This window comes from Bos grunniens, chromosome 14, assembly GCF_055505025.1.
Source record: "Bos grunniens cultivar Pamir isolate PY7600 chromosome 14, Bosgru_T2T1.0, whole genome shotgun sequence".
Classification (NCBI taxonomy): Eukaryota; Metazoa; Chordata; class Mammalia; order Artiodactyla; family Bovidae; genus Bos; species Bos grunniens.
The window spans coordinates 65,018,409-65,037,926 of NC_141178.1; the positions used below are offsets into that span (position 1 = coordinate 65,018,409).

At 37.3% G+C, this 19,518-nt stretch overlaps 1 long non-coding RNA gene across 1 annotated transcript in view; it reads right to left on the reverse strand.

Annotated features, from left to right (window-relative positions):
- Window positions 1–9,196: 9,196 nt before the first annotated feature.
- Window positions 9,197–19,518, reverse strand: part of LOC147359562 (uncharacterized) — a 112,432-nt gene continuing 102,110 nt past the window's right edge. Inside the window, exon 3 of the long non-coding RNA XR_015140886.1 lies at window positions 9,197–10,163. This is a non-coding gene — a long non-coding RNA (uncharacterized LOC147359562). The remainder of the gene's footprint in view (window positions 10,164–19,518) is intronic.

Consider the following 19,518-nt stretch of genomic DNA (forward strand, 5'->3'; position numbering starts at 1 on the left):
CATGGACAGAGGAGCCTGGTGGGCTGCCGTCTATGGGGTCGCACAGAGTCGGACACGACTGAAGCGACTTAGCAGCAGCAGCTTGCTTTTATAGATTCCTTATGTAAGTGACCCCTGGAAAAGGAAATGGCAACCCACTCCAGTATTCTTGTCTGGAGAATTCCATGGACAGAGGAGCCAGGAGGGCTACAGTCTATAGGGTAACTAAGAGTTGGACACTACTAAAGTAACTTAGCACGCACGCACATATAAGTGAAAATATACAGTATTTGGGTTTATCTGACTCAACTTATTTCACTAAACATAATACCCTCTGGGTCCATTCATGTTGCTGCAAATTACAAGATTTAATTCTTTTGTATGGCTGAGTAATATTCTATTATATACATATTACATATGTGTTTATGCATATACACATATATACACACATATATATGTATGTATATATATATCTATGTTTGTGTGTGTGTGTATATATATATATATATATATATATATATATATATAAATCCATTTATCTGTCCATGGACTTTCATCTTGTTTCCATATCTTGGCATTTTTAAATAATGTTGCAATGAACATTGCGGTGCAAATTTCTTTTCAGATCTGTGTTTCTGTTTTCTTCAGATAGAACATAGATCATATGGTAGTTCTATTTTTCCTTTTTTTTCTTGAAAATATATACTTTTTTTCCATAGGGCTGCACCAATTTACATTCCCAACAACAGTGCACAAGTGTTCCCTTTTATCCATATCCTTATCAACACTTGTTTCTTGTCTTTTTGATGATAGCCATTCTGACATGCAGAGGATGGTATCTCATTGTGGTTTTGATTTGCATTTCCCTGATGACCAGTGATGTTGACCTTCTTCTCATGTGTCTGTTGGCCATCTGTATGTCCTCTTTGGAAAAATGCCTATGTAGGCCCATGCCTATTTTTAGCAAATTTTTTTTATGTTGAGTTTTAAAAATTCTTTATATATTTTATGTGTTAACTCCTTACTGGACATACCATTTGCAAATATTTTCCCCTGTTCTGTAGGTTGCCTTTCATGCATGTTGTTGATAGTCTCCTTCATTGTATAAAAGCTTTTTAGTTTGCCATGATCTCACTTATTTTTGCATTTGTTGCCATTGTCTGAAGACATAGATGCAAAAGTATATTGCTAAGGCTGATGTCAAAGAGCAGACTACCTACATTTTCTTCTGGGAGTTTTATAGTTTTAGGTATTATATTTAAGTCTTTAATCCATACTGAGTTAATATTTGTATATGGTGTGAGAAAGTCCAATTTGATTCTTTAGTTTATGTTTTGTTGGTTTTTTTTTTTTTTTTTACTCTTTTATTAAACACACAAACTGAAATAAAAGCTTGACAGTTCTTTCCCATGGAATATTTTGTGGGAATTAGAAGAAAACTACCTAATTAAGGTATCTCAAGTTACGTACCTAAATTAGGAATTTCTTTAGTGACCCTCTATTTTCTCTAGTGACACAAACATAGGATTTTAAATTAATACAATAACTGAATTCAATATGGTGCAATCTAAAAATGTTACAGAAGTCTTGCATTAAGTCTGAAAGATGTTTGAAATAATAAGCATTTTTTTACCAATAGCATTTTTCACAGAACTAGAACCAAAAAAAGATGCTATAATTTGTGTGGAAACACCACAAACTGTGGAAATTTCTGAAAGAAATGGGAATACCAGACCACTTTATCTGACTTCTGAGAAACCTATATGCAGATCAAGGAGCAACAGTTAGTACCAGACATGGAACAATGACTAGTTCAAAATTGGAAAAGGAGTATGTCAAGACTGTATATTGTCACTTTGCTTATTTAACTTATATGCAGGGTACATTATCAGTCAAAATTGCCAGCAGAAATATCAATAACCTCAGATATGCAGATGACACCACCCTAATGGCAGAAAATGAAGAGAACTAAGGAGCCTCTTGAAGAAGGTGAAAGAAGAGAGTGAAAAAGTTGGCTTACGACTCAACATTCATGAAACTAAGATGATAGAATCCAGTCCCATTAGTTCATGGCAAATACATTGGGGGGAAAATTGAAACAGTGACAGATTTATTTTCTTGGGCCCCAAAATCATTGCAGACAGTGACTACAACCATGAAATTAAGACACTTGCTCCTTGGAATAAAAACTATACCAAACCTAGACAATGTATTAAAAAGCAGAGACATCACTTTGCCAACAAAGATCTGTGTAGTCAAAGCTATGGTTTTTGCAGTAGTCATGTATGGATGTGAGAGTTGGACCATAAAGAAGGCTGAGTGCTTAAGAACTGGTACTTTTGAACTGTGGTGCTGGAGAAGACTCTTGAGAATCCCTTGGACTGCAGGAAGATCAAAGCAATCAATCCTATTGGAGCTGAAGCTCCAATACTTTGGCCACTTGATGGGAAGAGCTGACTCATTGGAAAAGACCTTGATGCTGGAAAAGACTGAGAGCAAGAGAAGGGGTAAACAAAGGATGAGATGTTAGATGGCATCATCGACTCAACAGACATGAGTTTGAGCAAACTCCAGGAGACAGTGAGGTACAGAGAAGCCTAGCATGTTACAGTTCATGGGGTCACAAAGAGTCGGACATGACTGAGCAATAGCAACAATGGAAACACAAAAGACCTTGAATAGCAAAAACAATCTTGAGAAAAGGAAAAGGAGTTAGAGAAACCAGGCTCCCTGACTTCAGACTATACTACATGGCTACAGTAATCAAGACAATATGGTACTAGCAGAAAAATAGAAATATAGATCAATGGAACAAGACAGAAGCTCAGAGATATGCCCACACACGTATAGTCACTTAATCTATGACAAAGGAGACCAGAATATACAGTGGAGCAGAGACAGCCTCTTCAATAAGTGGTGTGGGGAAAACTGGATAGTTACATGTAAAATAATGAAATTAGAACAATCCCTAACATCATCCACAAAGATAAACTCAAAATGGATTAAAGACCTAAATGTAAGACCAGAAAGTATAAAAAAAAAAAAAACTCTTAGAAGAAAAAATAGGCAGAACACTCCTTGATATAAATTGCAGCAAGGTCTTTTTTGACCCACCTCCTAGAGTAATGAGAATAAAAACAAAAATAAATGCCACCAAATTAAGCTTAAAAACTTTTGCACAGCAAAGGACACCTTAAACAGTTTGATTCTTTGCATGTAGCTGGGCTTGCTTGGTGGAACAGATGGTAAAGAATTTGCCTTCAACGCTGGAGACCACAGTTCCATCCCTGGGTTGGGAAGATCCCCTGGAGAAGGAAATAACAACCCACTTCAGTATTCTTGATTGGAGAATTCCATGGACAGAGGAGCCTGGCGGGCTACAGTCTATGGGGTTGCAAAGAGTAGAACATGGCTGAAGCATCTTAGCAGGCACACACACCCACAAAGAGACAGTATTGTCCCCATTCTTGCCTTTGTCATAGATTAATCAACTGCGTATATGTGGGCTTATTTCTGGGCTCTCTATTCTGTTTCATTGATTTATGAATGTGCCAGTACTATACGGTGTTTTGATAACTATTGCTTGTAGTATAGTTTGAAGTCAGGGAGTATGATACGTCCTGCTTTGGTCTTATCTCTCAAGATTACTTTGGCTATTTGAGGTCTCTTGTAGTTCCATACAAATTTTAGGGATATTTGTTCTAATTCTCTCAAAACGTCATGGACATTTTGATAAGGATTGCATTAAATTGATATATTGCTTTTGGTAGTATAAACATTTTAACAATGTCAATTCTTCCAGTCCATGAACACAATATATCTTTCCATTTATTTGTGTCATCTTCGATTTCTTTCATCAAAGTCTTAAAGTGTTTCGAGTATAAGTCTTTTACCTCCTTGTTTAAGTTTATTTCTATGTATTTATTCTTTTCAGCAGAACTCTAAATGGGAATGTTTTCTTGATAACGATTTCTGATACTTCAGTATTAGTGTATAGAAATGCAGCAGATTTCTGTGTATTAATTTTATATCCTGCAACTTTACCAAATTCATTTATTAATTCTAATAGGCTTTCAGTGGAGTCTTTAGGAATTTCTTTTAATAGTATAATGTCATCTGAAAACAGTGACAGTTTTATTTCTCCCTTTTCAATTTGGATGCCTTTTTTTTGACAGGTTCTGGCTATGGCTGAGATATCCAATACTATTTTTAATAAAGATGGCAAGAATGTGTATTCTTGTTTTGTTCCTGATCTTAGAGAAAAAGCTTTTAGCTTTTCACCATTGACTATGATGTAAACCATAGGACTGTCATAACTGATCTTCATTATGTTTAAGTATATTCCCTCTATACGTACTTGTTGTGAGTTTCTATCATAAATGAATGTTGGATTTTATCAAAAGCACTTTTTTCACCTATTGAGGTTTTCATGCAATTTTTATTCTTCACTTTGTTAATATGGTATATAACATTGATTGTTTTGTGGTACTGAGCCATCCTTATATTCCTGGAATAATTCCCACTATGAACTTTTCAACGCATTCTTCAATTCAGTTTGCTAATACTTTGGTGAGGATTTTTGCATCTATGTTCATCAGAGATATTAGCCTGTGATTTTCTTTGAGATGTAGTGTCTTTGTTTGGTATTAGTATCAGAGTAATGCTGACCTCATAGAATGAGTTTGGAAGTACTCCCTCCTTCTCAATTTTTTTGAATACTTTAAGGATAGATATTAATTCTTTTATTTGGTAGAATTACTCTGTGAAGCTATCCAGTCCTGGTTAAAAGTGCTGCTGTGTTTTCAAAAACAATTAAGGAGGCTCATTTTTCTGATATTGGTCCCTAGGGCTGAGGTGCCCAATATGGTGCTCAAACCCTTTGGCTCCTAAGGAAAGACCTCTGAGTTTACGATATCCCCTCCCACTTTTGAGTTCTCTTCCAGGGATGAGAGGCATGCTCCATGCATGCTCAGTTGCTCAGTCATGTCCGACTCTGCAACCCCATGAACTGCAGCCCACCAGGCTCCCCTGTCCATGGGATTCTCCAGGCAAGAATACTGGAGTCAGCTGCCATTTCCTACACCAGCAGGGTGTGGGTCTTGACTAGATCACAAATCTTCTGCTTCTACCCATCTCAGTGTGTTTTCTTTATATTCTTAACTGTAGAAGAGATATACAACTAATTTCCAAGTCATTCTCAGAGGGAGCTGTTCTTTATGTAGCTATAGTTTTGGTGTCCATGGGGGGAGATGTTGCCTCTGTGGCTCATCGGTAAAGAATCTGCCTGCCAGTGCAGGAGATGCAGGTTCAATCTCTGGGTTGGGAAGATCCCCTGGAGAAGGAAATGGCAACCCACTCCACTGTTCTTGCCTAGAAAATCCCATGGACAGAGGAGCCTGGTGGGCTGCAGTGCATGGGATTGCAAAGAGTCAGATACAACTGAGTGACTAAACAACAACAACAAAATAGAAGGAGGTGAGCTCAGGATCTTCCTACTCTGCCATCTTGATCTTGCTTCAATATCCTCATTTTTAAAGTAAGGATAACTTCATATCTTACATTGCAGAGCTTTAAAGGATAACTGTATCCTACCTTGCAGGGCTGACACAAGATGCAAGTTACACAGTGAAAAGCACTTAGCACAAATCATGGCACAATGTTCTGTACCACACGACTTTCTCTGCTCACTAGCAGGCAGGGCCAGAGCTAGTCTTCAATAGCCGTTTGTCCCACAAATGCCCTACAATGGGTACTTCATCATATACGATTTGCCATTTACTCTAGACAAGAAAATTAAATCAAAATAAAGAAGTAAAGGTAAAACCTCCAATTATAAAAAGTAAAAGAAATTTTAGGTGAAATAATTATGTGATATCTAAATAGTTGTGAGATTATGGTAAGTGGATTTTTATATTTCTGTAAATCGAAGCTTTTTTATTTTTCAAATGAAGATTTCAATTAAAAAGCAAAATCATTACCAAAAATGTTACTTAGATTATGGAAGGATAATAAAACTTACATAATAACCTTCTGATTTTTTTTTCCTATTTGCCTCACCTGAGAAAGGTCTGATGCATATTTCCCTATCATCTGCAAAGCAACTTTCTTTTTTTTTTTTTTTTTTTTTTGCCATTCTAGGTCTATTTCTTCTCTGCTCCTTTACTCAGTCACAATCACCACCCTGTCTTCATTCCCCAGCCATGGTCGAGAATGTACATGTGCTCCACGTGTGCATATTTCTTTGGGCCTCATGCCTCGATTAACCAAGGGAAAATGCTGATGGCAACTCCCTCCTTCCAGTGCCCTCTAATTATAGATAGTTCTGGTCTGACACTGAAACCTCAGTATTTGTGAATTCTGCTTTCAACTAGAATAGTCCTATACTTGTATATATCCTCAAACTTTCTGCTAATTTACTGAACCCTGGGAATATTCTCATTGACAATGGTAGCAAAACAAAAGAGCATCTTTCCAGGCCTATAATTGGACTAGATTCAGGAGGCTATAACCTATACATCTCTCATATCAGAACACCTTTCAGAAAAGCTATGCAATTAAGCATCTTGCTATTCAGGATTTCTCTAGGAAAAACCTTAAGTAATTAAATCTTCATGACAAATTAGTTTGTCAGGCACATATTTTTCTTGAACCCATGCATCTTCAATGAGACATCAAAACAGCACCATCAAGGCAAAAACACAGTGAAGAGATTGTAAGAGTGAAGCCAAACTCCACCTTACATTTTGTTTCTAGAACTCACCTATTTTCAATACTATTCTCATAACCAATTCTTTGAGTCCAAAAATGTTTTATATCAAATAATTCTACTTTTCCAAAAACTATTTAGAGCTGGCCCTTGGGAACAATGAAGAAAGTCGTTGGATTCTAGTTGGATTCCAGTCTGGGCTTTTTCACTAACCAATACGCCTTACATACGTCAATCTGCCTGCTTAGACCTCAGATTACTTATGTATAAAAACAGAAGTTAAATAAAGTCAGAAAAGCCTTTTATAGCTCTAATATATTATGGTTCAGTATCATACTTACTTTGAATGACACATGAGCAAGGGCTAAAATTAAAATGGCATGTTTGATTTATAGATTCATGAAATGAGAATTGGAAGAGACCTTAAAGATATCTAGAGATCATAAAATCAAACCTTGGCATTGGAAAATGACATATTTGTTTTAAAATGAAAATGTTATGTAATAAACAAATGCAGCCAAATAATCTTAAAATAAAAAGCATATGAGCATATTCTCCATTATTTTGCTTCTGAAAATATCAGGATGAGGGAGCAACAAACATGTATCATCCATTATTTCAGAAAAAGAAGCCACCATTTACTTTATGCTTACTGTTTTATGGATATTCTGCTAAGTATTTCACACATTTTTTATTCAATAAGAACAGCTTTATGAGATAGATGTTAATATCCCCATATAACTGATTAGGAAAGTGGAGTGCAAAAATATAAAAACATATGTAAGGTTATTCAATCCATTCAAGGCTGTGTATTTAACAAGTGGAAATCTAAGAATACTCAAAGCCAGGCCTGTTTGAGTCTTAATATTTATGTTCATTTTACTCTGTGACACAACTTGTCTTATTTTAAGATTTTCTTAACAGTCTAGCTTTCCCATAAATTCTAGACATGGCCTACTTTTGAAAACCAGAGAAGAGGAGATTCATCTTAGATGAGGCAAATGTCACTGCATTTAATTTCATCTGTTTGTTCATTTCCCCTTTGTAAGTATAAACCAGTTCACAGGGAAAATAGTCTAACAATAAAACTCCCTCATTTCAAGGGTATAAAACTTCCCTCACTTCAAGGCTATAACTGTTTCTGTAATAGCTACTGTAATTATATTTAAATTGCTTGAAATTGCTTCACTTTTACCCTTAATCAGTTATCATCATAATAATCTTGGAATTCCACAGTTATGTCAAAATGCTTGTAATAGAAAACCACGAAGGGAATAAAAACCAGTAAGACTCCACACTTTAAATGTAAGGAACACGAGTTCAATTCCTGTTAGGGAATGAAAAGCCCACATGCCACTCAGCATGGCCAAAAAATAAAATAAAATAAAATGAAGGTGGGGAAGCATAAAGCCAAATACTTTAACTCCAGGAGATTCATATGTATATTTTGCTGCAGTCCTGTATTTATTATTTTTATTTGGCATGTACTAACAGCACAGACCATATACTTCTCGAAATATCTCTGATCATGTGTGGGGTAAAAGAAATTTCTATTTTTGTTTACAACCCTCTTGAGTCTATGCCATTTCTTCCTAAGTATGAGGCTATTGAGAGAATAAGAAATATAAGTAAAATTATATCTGGCCTTGGACTACAAAAGACAACAGATGTTATAGTGGAGAATATCAATTTCATAGAACTATATCTCCAAAACAACAAATTATATTAAGGTATTTCTAATTGAAAAATTGGGGGATTAAACCTATGTTTTGATAGTAGAGCCACTCTTGGATATTTTAGTGTCCATAACTAAATAAAGTGATGAATAAAATGTATATATATGTAATACATATAGCATAAATACATGCACACACACATATATCCATATACATGTATAAGTATGTTAGAAAGTTAATATGACTAAATAAAACACATGCAAACACAAACACCCTTACATCAGTTCAGTTCAGTAGCTCAGTCATGTCTGACTCTGCGACCCCAAGAACTGCAGCACCCCAGGCTTCCCTGTTCATCACCAACTCCCAGAGCCTACTCAAACTCATGTCCATTGAGTCAGTGATGCCATCCAACCATCTCATCCTCTGTCATCCCCTTCTACTCCTGGCTTCAATCTTTCCCAGCATCAGGGTCTTTTCTAAGGACTCAGTTCTTCGCATCAGGCGGCCAAAATATTGGAGCTTCAGCTTCAGCATCAGTCCTTCCAATGAACATTCAGGACTGATTTCCTTTAGGATTGACTTGTTGGATCTCCTTGCTGTCCAAAGACTCTCAAGAGTCTTCTCCAACATCACAGTTCAAAAGCTTCTGTTCTTAAGTGCTCAGCTTGCTTTATATTCCAACTCTCACATCCATACATGACTACTGGAAAAACCATAGCTTTGACTAGATGGACCTTGGTAGACAAAGACTGTCTCTGCCTTTTTTTTTTTTTTTAATTTCAAGAGAATTTATTAAGTACTTATAATGTGAATAACAAATTAAGGTTCTTAATGCATTCCAGTGGCACTTTCAGGGGGTAGTTACTATTCAATAACTTTGATCTTATTAAAAATTTCACCCTAGCTCCCTTCTCCTGATATTATTTTTAAAATGATTTTTTTCACTTAAAGTATTATATAGAATTGTCACACGAGTGTATGTTCCTCGGTTCTTTGTCTCGTCACAACAAAGATTTGGAGCTACGGACATTAAAGTCCTTGGCGCGTCACAGCTCTCAGATCTTGGACAAACCGTGTTATAGCTCTTAGGCACATCAGTGTTATAGCTCTGTTTTATTTAGAAGATAGCAGGAGAATCCATCCTTGAAGCGTCAGGGCATGCCAACCCAAAGACTTGAAGAGAGCGGAGGAGCGTGTGGGGTAGGGAGAGAGTAAGAGAGGGAGAGAGGGAGAGAGAGAGAAAGAGCACACGCACGCAGGAGAGAGAGAGAGAAAGCACGCACGCAAGCGGGAGAGAGAGAGAGAGAGGGAGAGAGAGAGAGAAAGAGCACATGCACGCGGAAGAGAAAGAGAGAAAGCGCTTTGGCTCCTCCTTTTATAGGTTTTTTCCTCCTCCTAGGCCTGCCTTATACAAATTGGTCTTAGCCAGAAGTGCTGTTTGTTCTACCTGAAGTCTTCACTCTGGTCCTTGGACCTTCCTTTGTTCTATTTTTGCGGGCTTTTCCTTTCCTTGTCTTTTAGCCACCGCCATTTTGGACTCCTTTTCCCTATTCTACCTACCTAACATCCCCCCCTCAAGAGATGGGAGGCCCAATTCTTTGGGAATAGGGGCATCAAGGTCTTTCTGGCTACTTACTGCTGAACTGGGATGGCGAGGGGTATTGGACCTCCCCCTCTTGCTAGTCTCAAGTCTCAGAGTCCTTATAGCGGTGTCCATCTAAGGGTGTGTGATATTTTCCATGGTCAGTTGTAGTTTTATATCTTTGTTGAACTGGCACTGCATGTTGTAGCTTGTTGACCTGGGCAGAGACAAAACAGGTTAGACAATTGACAGTACATGGAATAATCATAAGCATCATCAATATAGCATAACAAGGACTAGTAGGGGCATTAGTCAATTTTAAATTCACATGGCCAGGATGGCTCAAGTCCCTCCTTGTTCAAGGATCAGAAGATCTATCTCCTGTCTGTTTTGGAGTACAGTCTCTGTCAAGCTGTGTTAGCTCTTTAGAGTTATCCTGAGAAATCTTATCTCCAGAAACCAGATTTTTGGTGTGTTTATTGGAATGGCACTCATTTGTAGTTCTGAATAGGTATCTGAGATCTCCCAGGGGCTCACAGGTGTACTGAGTGTCCTCTTCTGTTTTCTTCCATGGCTTGACTCGTGAGTAGTGAATCCAGGTGTCTCTGCTTTTTAATATACTGTCTAGGTTGGTCATATCTTTTCTTCCAAGGAGCAGAGTATCTTTGAATTTCATGGCTTCAGTCACCATCTGCAGTGATTTTGGAGCCCCAAAAAATAAAGTCTGTCACTGTTTCCATTGTTTCCCCATCTATTTGCCATGAAGTAACGGGACCAGATATGATCATCTTAGTTTTTTCAATGTTGTGTTTTTAAGCCAGGTTTTTCACTCTCCTCTTTCACCTTTATCAAGAGGCTCTTTAGTTCCTCTTAGCTTTCTGCCATAGGGTAGTATCATCTGCATATGTGAGGTTATTGATATTTCTCCTGGCAATCTTGTTTCCAGCTTGTGCTTCATCCAGTCCAGCATTTCATGATGTACCCTGCATATAAGTTAAATAAGCAGGGTGACAATATACAGCCTTGACATACTCCTTTCCCAACTTGGAACCAGTCTGTTGTTCCATGTCCAGTTCTAACTGTTGCTTCTTGACCTGCATATAAATTTCTCAGGAGGCAGGTCAAATGGACTGGTATTCCCATCTCTTTAAGAATTTTCCAGTTTGTTGTGATCCACACAGTTAAAGCTTTCAGCAATTAAGGTTAGTCAAAAAGCCAGAAGTTGATGTTTTTCTGGAATTCTTTCACTTTTTCTATGATCCAATGGATGTTGGCAATTTGTTCTCCAGTTCCTCTGCCTTTTCTAAAACGAGCTTGAACATCTGATAATTCTCAGTTCATGTACTGTTGAAGCCTAGCATGAAGAATTTTGAGCATTACTTTGCTAGTGTGTGAGATGAGTGCAACTGTGCAGTAGTTTGAGCCTTCTTTGGCAATGCCTTTCTTTGGGATTCAAATGAAGACTGACTTTTTCCAGTCCTGTGGCCACTGTTGAGTTTTCCAAATTTGTTGGCATACTGAGTGCAGCACTTTCACTTTCATCACTTTCCAGCTCAGCTGGAATTCCATCACCTCCACTAGCTTTGTTCATAGTGATGCTTCCTAAGGCCCACTGACTTTACCCTCCAGGGTGTCTGGCTCTAGGTGAGTCATCATACCATCGTGGTTATCTGTGTCATGAAGATCCTTTTTGTACAGTTCTTCTGTGTATTCTTGCCACCTCTTCTTAATATCTTCTGCTTCTGTTAGGTCCATACAATTTCTGTCCTTTATTGTGCCCATCTCTCCATGAAATGTTCCCTTGGTCTCTAATTTTCTTGAACAGATCTCTAGTCTTTCCCATTCTATTGTTTTCCTCTATTTCTTTGCATTGATCACTTAGCAAGGCTTCCTTATCTCTTTTTGCTGTTCTTTGGAACTCTGCATTCAAATGGATATATCTTTCCTTTTCTCCTTTGCCTTTCGCTTCTCCTCTTTTCTCAGCTATTTGTAAGGCCTCCTCAGACAACCATTTTGCCTTTTTGCATTTCTTTTTCTTGGGGATGGTTTTGATCACAGCCTCCTGTACAATATCACGAACCTCCATCCATAGTTCTTCAGGCACTCTATCAGATTTAATCCCTTGAATGTATTTGTCACATCCACTGTATAATTGTAAGGGATTTGGTTTAGGTCATACCTGAATGGTCTAGTGGTTTTCCCCACTTTCTTCAATTTAAGTCTGAATTTGGCAATAAGGAGTTCATGATCTGAGCCAGTCAGCTCTGGTCTTGTTTTTGCTGACTGTATAGAGTTTCTCCATCTTTGGCTGCAAAGAATATAATCAATCTGATTTCAGTGTTGACCATCTGGTGATGTCCATGTACAGAGTCATCTCTTGTGTTGTTGAAACTGGGTGTTTGCTATGACCAGTGTGTTCTCTTGGCAAAATTCTGTTAGCCTTTGCCCTGCTTCATTTTGTATTTCAAGGCCAAACTTGCTTGTTACTCCAGATATCTCTTGAGTTCCTACTTTTACATTCCAGTCCTCTGTGATGAAAAGGACATCTTTTTTGGATGTTACTTCTAGAAAGTCTTGTAGGTCTTCATAGAACTGTTCAACTTCAGCTTCTTCAACATTAGTGATTGAGGCATAGACTTGGATTACTGTGATATTGAATGGTTTGCCTTGGATGATCAGAAATCATTCTGTCATTTTTGAGATTGCACCCAAGTACTGCATTTCAGACTACTGTTGACTATGATGGCTACTCCATTTCTTCTAAGGGATTCTTGCACACAGTAGTAGATATAATGGTCATTTGAATTAAATTCACCCATTCCAGTCCATTTTAGTTCACTGATTCCTAAAATGTCGATGTTCACTCTCCCATCTCCTGTTTGACCACTTCCAATTTACTTTGATTCATGAATCTAACAATCCAGGTTCCTATGCAATATTGCTCTTTAAAGCATCATACTTAATTTCCATCACCAGTCACATCCTCAACTGGGTGTTGTTTTTACTTTGGCTCTGTCTCTTCATTCTTTCTGGAGCTATTTCTCCACTTTTCTCCAGTAGCATAAAGGACACCTACCGACCTGGGGAGTTCATCTTTCAGTGTCATATCTTTTTGCCATTTCATAATGTTCATGGGGTTCTCAAGGCAAGAATACTGAAGTACTTTGCCATTCCCTTCTCCAGGGGACCACATTTTGTCAGAACTCTCCACCATGACCCATCCTTCTTGGGTGGCCCTACACAGCATGGCTCATAGTTTCATGAGATCCATACCACTCAGATCTAGGGGAGGGCAGTAATTAACTTCTGTGCCATATGCTTGAGGGAAAAACACCTCTACCTGCATCATAGTAAAACTGGAGAACTTTAAAGAAAAGAGACTTTCTAAATGAACTCATCTAAAATCTACTGATTTTTATATTGACAGCTGACGTCTCATGAGCATCCATAGAATCCAAAATATAATGGAGTACTATCTTTAATGAGTTGAAGGAAAATATCTGTATATCACGAAGTTTAAATTCAGCAAAACTGTCTATTAAGAACAAAGTCAAAATAAGATATTTTCCAAAAAAGATAAAAATACTAGAAGGATATAAATAAAAATTTGACAGTGCTTATTTCTTAGCACTGTGAGTGTCACAATACTGTGTTTTTACATAAGTATTTACAATCATACACAGGCAGTCCAAGCTTTGCACAACAGTGCAGAACCATAAAAAATGACTGTCTTGCAAAATAATCTTTTTAATAATCAATTTAAAAAACTATAATTGCTCCACGACCTTTAAAATTTTTTGTGAAAACATCAAGTGGTTTTTTTTACTGCCAGCTATAAATATACAGGGAAATGAGAAATAGTAAAAATTAATATGTAGTATACTATAATTTTAAATATTAGAAATATTGAGACGTTATTTTGTTTTTGGTAAGAACTTATCAAGATTGGTTTGAGCAGTGATTTCCTTGTTTTCATTCTATAATTTATAATATGGAGTGAACATCTTAGTTATGTCTTGCCAAATTATAATACTAATTTCTAAGTTTGGATCAGCTTCCAAGACTTTATATTTTGTGCTTTTAATGTCATGAACCATCTCCAAGGCTTGTTTTAATATGTTGTTAGCCAGCATCACTTCCTCCAGAATATCTTTCATCACAACTACTTCTCTCATTTATTTTTACAAGGTCATCTATACCAAGTTCCTCTAGCTGTATCTCTATCGTATCAAACAGCAATACTGTCAACATTCTCACAAGCAGCCATTTTCTTCCAAAATTCCATTTTTACCTCTAATTCAAATTTCATTTCATGTCTCTTCATTACACTTCATCTTTGTTGGCCAATTCTCTCTCTTGGTTACCTATTTTTATAAATGCTAAATGAGTTTATTGCCAAGAGACTAGAAGAATGCATCCATATACTTTACTCTCTGTAAATGGACTGAGCACCAGATGTGCTGTGAGCACATCACTGACAAGACTCTGAAAGAAGTGACCTGAGTGGTCACTGATCCCAAGCAGCATTGGTTATTTATACCAATTTGTGGAATTGTGGAATGAACACCTAGTCATTTGTGGAATGAACACCTAGCAGCAAGGTTTGTATTTTATGCAATGATTCACAGTTAATACAACACAGTAACTGAAATTTAAACTGTGTTGATGGGAGATGGATGTTATTTAATGAAACCATGATAACTGATATTTGTGCATATCAGAAACATGCAGAATGAGGATTGCCTACATGTGATATGCATTATTATATGCAATTTTCTATAATGAATATTTATTACATTTGTGATAAGTAAAAATTTTCAGACCAGTAAAAATTGAGAGTATTTAGCACCAACAGTCATTCAGAAAAGCAATTGGAAAGGATTGTGCTTCTGGCAGGAAGAAAATGATACCAAATGGGAGGTCTAAGAAGCAAGATGGAATGAAAGAAGATATTGGTAAATACATGTGTATGTTTTTTATAAATTATCTTATTTAAATATATGTGGAAGAACAAAACAACTTCTCATCACAACCCTTCCAAATTAATAATTATCAAATGTTTTAATTCCAGTTTGGGGGTATGAATACTGATTGCTTTGTTAAATAGAGTTTGCCTGTTTATTTTAACAGGGGGTGAGCACTAAAAGAATATAAAGAATGTACATTCCAAAAAATTAGGGGAAATAATAGAAAAATAAAAATTTAATCCAAAGAAAGCAATGAAAGAGGGAATAAATATAAACCCCAAAAAAGAAAAAAAAATGGAAATAAAATGGAACAATATCTTTCACAACATGTGAATATTAAATAATATAACGCATGTAAAAGTGACCATTGCATTACAGACCTACAGTAGATATTTAATAAATGTACATTTGCATGGATCAGAAGTTCATCATGTATATGTAATGGAATAAGAACCTCTCCAATTTATATGTCTGAGACAGATTTGGGGGCAAGACTGGACTTAAAAATCAGTTTGTAAAGTATAGAATATTTGTTGTACAACAGCAACATATTCCATTGCTTGTGTAGCAAGTCAGATCTCCATACCATGTACAGTTTGCCTACATAGGCAACTGTGATACATGCAAACAATCTGGGGTCAGGTCTACCGATAGAAATCCTGAATGCTTCAATTGGCTGGCCATCATTACAATACTAAATTCTTAAAACACACTAACATGACTCTGAAAGTCACCTCTAGAACTCCCAACTAGTTGTGTGCGTATCTACTGGAAAATGCACACATCTCTCTACCTTTCTTGGAAACCCAAGATTTGGAGTAAATACAGTTTTAATCTTTCTTTGGCGATGACTGGAGACTCCTATTTTGGGGTACCTTACCAACTTGAGATCTGGTAACTGGACTGAGTTCAGAGTAAGTTTTTAATAATCACTCAATACAGCAGAGTGTGTTGGAATGAACAACTGGGATAAGGCCCAAAGAAAGTTAAAATGATTAAAATTGGGGAAAACAGCTTCCATGAAGAAGACAAAATAACTCTGTTTGCTTATCCTAGGAGAAGAAAAAGGGTCAGCACAAATGTGAGATATTTAATAAAAAAAAAATCCTCCACCCATTAAAAGACTTTGTTAAACAGCCTTTCAGTTTCTATTGAGAATGTACATTGCAGCGATTTTTAAAAAGGTTTCATGGGAAATAGATGGGGAAACAGTGTCAGACTTTATTTTTTTGGGCTCCAAAATCACTGCAGATGGTGACTGCAGCCATGAAATTACAAGATGCTTACTCCTTGGAAGGAAAGTTGTGACCAACCTAGATAGCATATTCAAAAGCAGAGACATTACTTTGCCAACAAAGGTCTGTCTAGTCAAGGCTATGGTTTTTCCTGTGGTCATGTATGGATGTGAGAGTTGGACTGTGAAGAAGGCTGAGCACTGAAGAATTGATGCTTTTGAACTGTGGTGTTGGAGAAGACTCTTGAGAGTCCCTTGGACTGCAAGGAGATCCAACCAGTCCATTCTGAAGGAGATCAGCCCTGGGATTTCTTTGGAAGGAATGATGCTAAAGCTGAAACTCCAGTACTTTGGCCACCTCATGTGAAGAGTTGACTCATTGGAAAAGACACTGATGCTGGGAGGGATTGGGGGCAGGAGGAGAAGGGGACAACAGAGGATGAGATGGCTGGATGGCATCACCGACTCGATGGACGTGAGTCTGGGTGAACTCCGGGAGTTGGTGATGGACAGGGAGGCCTGGCGTGCTGCAATTCATGAGGTCGCAAAGAGTCGGACATGACTGAGTGACTGAACTAAACTGAAGCAGATTCCTCAATGTAAAAGTGAGTTAAAATGCCATTACTGGGAAAGGATGTAAAGCTTTTTTTGAAGACTTTTACAAAAAAAAAAAAATGTAAACTATTAATACTTTTCTAGAGCACCTGTTTGTTACATGACAAACTTTGCTGGATAAAATAGAAGCATGTCTTTAGCTATCTACATTTTTATATATATTAAATAGGTTAATATATGTAGGTATATATAATTCAGCTTCTAAACAACTCTTTGATAAAGAAGAATAATCAGGGAAAGCCCTGGTCAACCCAGGGTTAGGACGCCATGCTTTCACTACCAAGGTGTGAGTTCAATTCCTAGTCAAGGAACTAAGATCTTATAAGCCATGGCTTGGTCAAAAAATAAATAAAAAATTTGAAAATAATTATCAATTTTATTATACAATAGAGGAAACAGAATCAGAGATTTAGCACTTTGCCTAAGTTCATACTGCTGCATAATGGAGGCTCCAAGATGGAAACTTACATCTCTTTGGTAACAATGTCTGTCTTTTGCCACATTCTGCAGGTCTGTTTCAATTGATTTCACCAATTTCCTACCTCTGAGTGGGAAGTAGAGTGATGAACAACCCAAGCTTTCCTAAGCTCATATAAGATTCTTCTAGTTCAGGAAGCAGCAAGCATCTTCTGTAAAGGGTCAGACAGCATTTTGTTTTGCAGGCACGTGGCCTCTGTCACAACTATGGGGCCAGGGCTGCATGAAAACAGACACACACAACCATAAATTAATGAGCTTGGCTGTGTTCCAATAAGACTTATAGATACTGAAACCTGAACTTCATATAATTATCAGGCTTCACAAAAGATTCCTCTTCTTTTGTTATTTTTTTCCAAGTGACAAAAGTTCACGGGTCATACTAAAAAAGGCAATGAGATTTGGCTCACAGGCCAGAGTGGACCAGTCCCTGCTCTAGGAAAAACCTACAGGAGAGCATTGTTCTCCACTGCTTTTATTGTCCAGTATTTGTGGAGAATCAAAGCTTCCTTCCCTGGTAAGTAAATTGAGGAACAGTCTGTTGGAAAGCAAACCGTTTTAATGAATACGCTCCCTTTGTGTCTGGCAAGGTTGTCTGCAGTCAGGAAGGTTCTTTGGATTAAAATTTGCAGTTGGAGAGTAAACATTAGGAATTGGTTCATTAGCTTCACAGTGAGAATAGCTTGGCATCATGGATTTAACATTCTGGAAATGGCCTCTGGCTAGGAAGAACAATTCAGTTCTTTAATCCTACATTCTTCTGAAGAAAACAAAATGTCTGTCTAAATAAATTGAGAAATCGCTTGTCAAAAATAAATGTTCTGGAGGCAACATGAAATTCACGAAAATGAAACGTTGACAAGTATGGGCGCATCTTGAGTTTCTGGGGATTTAAAAGGAGATTGACCATTTTTCTTTAAAAGTCTGGGGATTAAGGAAAAACACATCCTCATCAGAATTGAGGTCCTCAGTGGTTTTTAGCCCCTTTCAGTTCTAGTTCAAACAAAACTGGAGCCTAAAACTGGAGCCTAATAGATCAATGGAACAAGATAGAGAACCCAGAGACAAACCCATGCACCTATGGGTACCTTATTTCTAACAAAGGAGAAAGAATATACAACGGGGCAAAGACAGCCTCCTCAATAAGTGGTTCTGGGAAAACTGGACAGCTACATGTAAAAGAATGAAATTAGATCACAACCTAACGCCATACACAAAGATAAACTCAAAATGGATTAAAGACCTAATGTAAGACCAGAAACTATTAAACTCTTAGAGGAGAACATAGGCAGAACACTTGATGACATAAACCAAAGCAAAATCTTCTATGATCCACCTCCTAGAGTAATGGAAATAAAAACAAAACTAAACAAGTGTGACCTAATGAAACTTAAAATCTTTTGCATAGCAAAGGAAACCACAAACAAGGTGAAAAGACGACCCTCAGAATGGGAGAAAATAATAGTAAGGGCAACAACTGATTAAGAATATCTAAAATATACAAGCAGCTTATACAACTCAACATCAAAAAAGCAAACAACCCAAGCAAAAAGTGGGAAAGGGACCTGAAGAGACATTTCTCCAAAGAAGGCATACAGGTGGCTAATAAGCACATGAAAGATGTTCAACATCACTCATTATCAGAGAAATGCAAATCAAAACTACAATGAGGTACCACCTCACACCAGTCAGAATGGCCATCATCAAAAAGTCTACAAATGCTGGAGAGGGTGTGGAGAAAAGGGAACCCTCCTGCATTGCTGGTGGGAATGTAAACTGATATAGCCACTATGGAAGACGGTATGGAGACTTCTTAAAAAGCTCGGAATAAAGCTACCATAGGACCCAGCAATCCCACACCTAGGCATATACCCTGAGGAAATCAAAACTGAAAAAGACACATGTACCCCAATGTTCACTGCAGCTCTGTTTACAATAGCTAGAACATGGAAGCAACCTAGATGTCCAGCGACAGATGAATGGGTAAAGAAGCTGTGGTACATATACACAATGGAATATTACTCAGCCATAAAAAGGAACACATGTGATCTGTTCTAATGAGGTGGACAAAACTTGAGCCTATTATACAGAGTGAAGTAAGCCAGAAAGAGAAATATAAATATTGTATACTGCTGACACACACATACGGAATCTGAAGAGATAGCACTGATTAATTTATTTTCAGGGTGGCAATGGAGAAACAGACCTGTGGACAAGTGGGATGAGAGGAGGAAGAAGGGAAGATGTAAGGAGAGAATAACATAGAAATTTACAATACC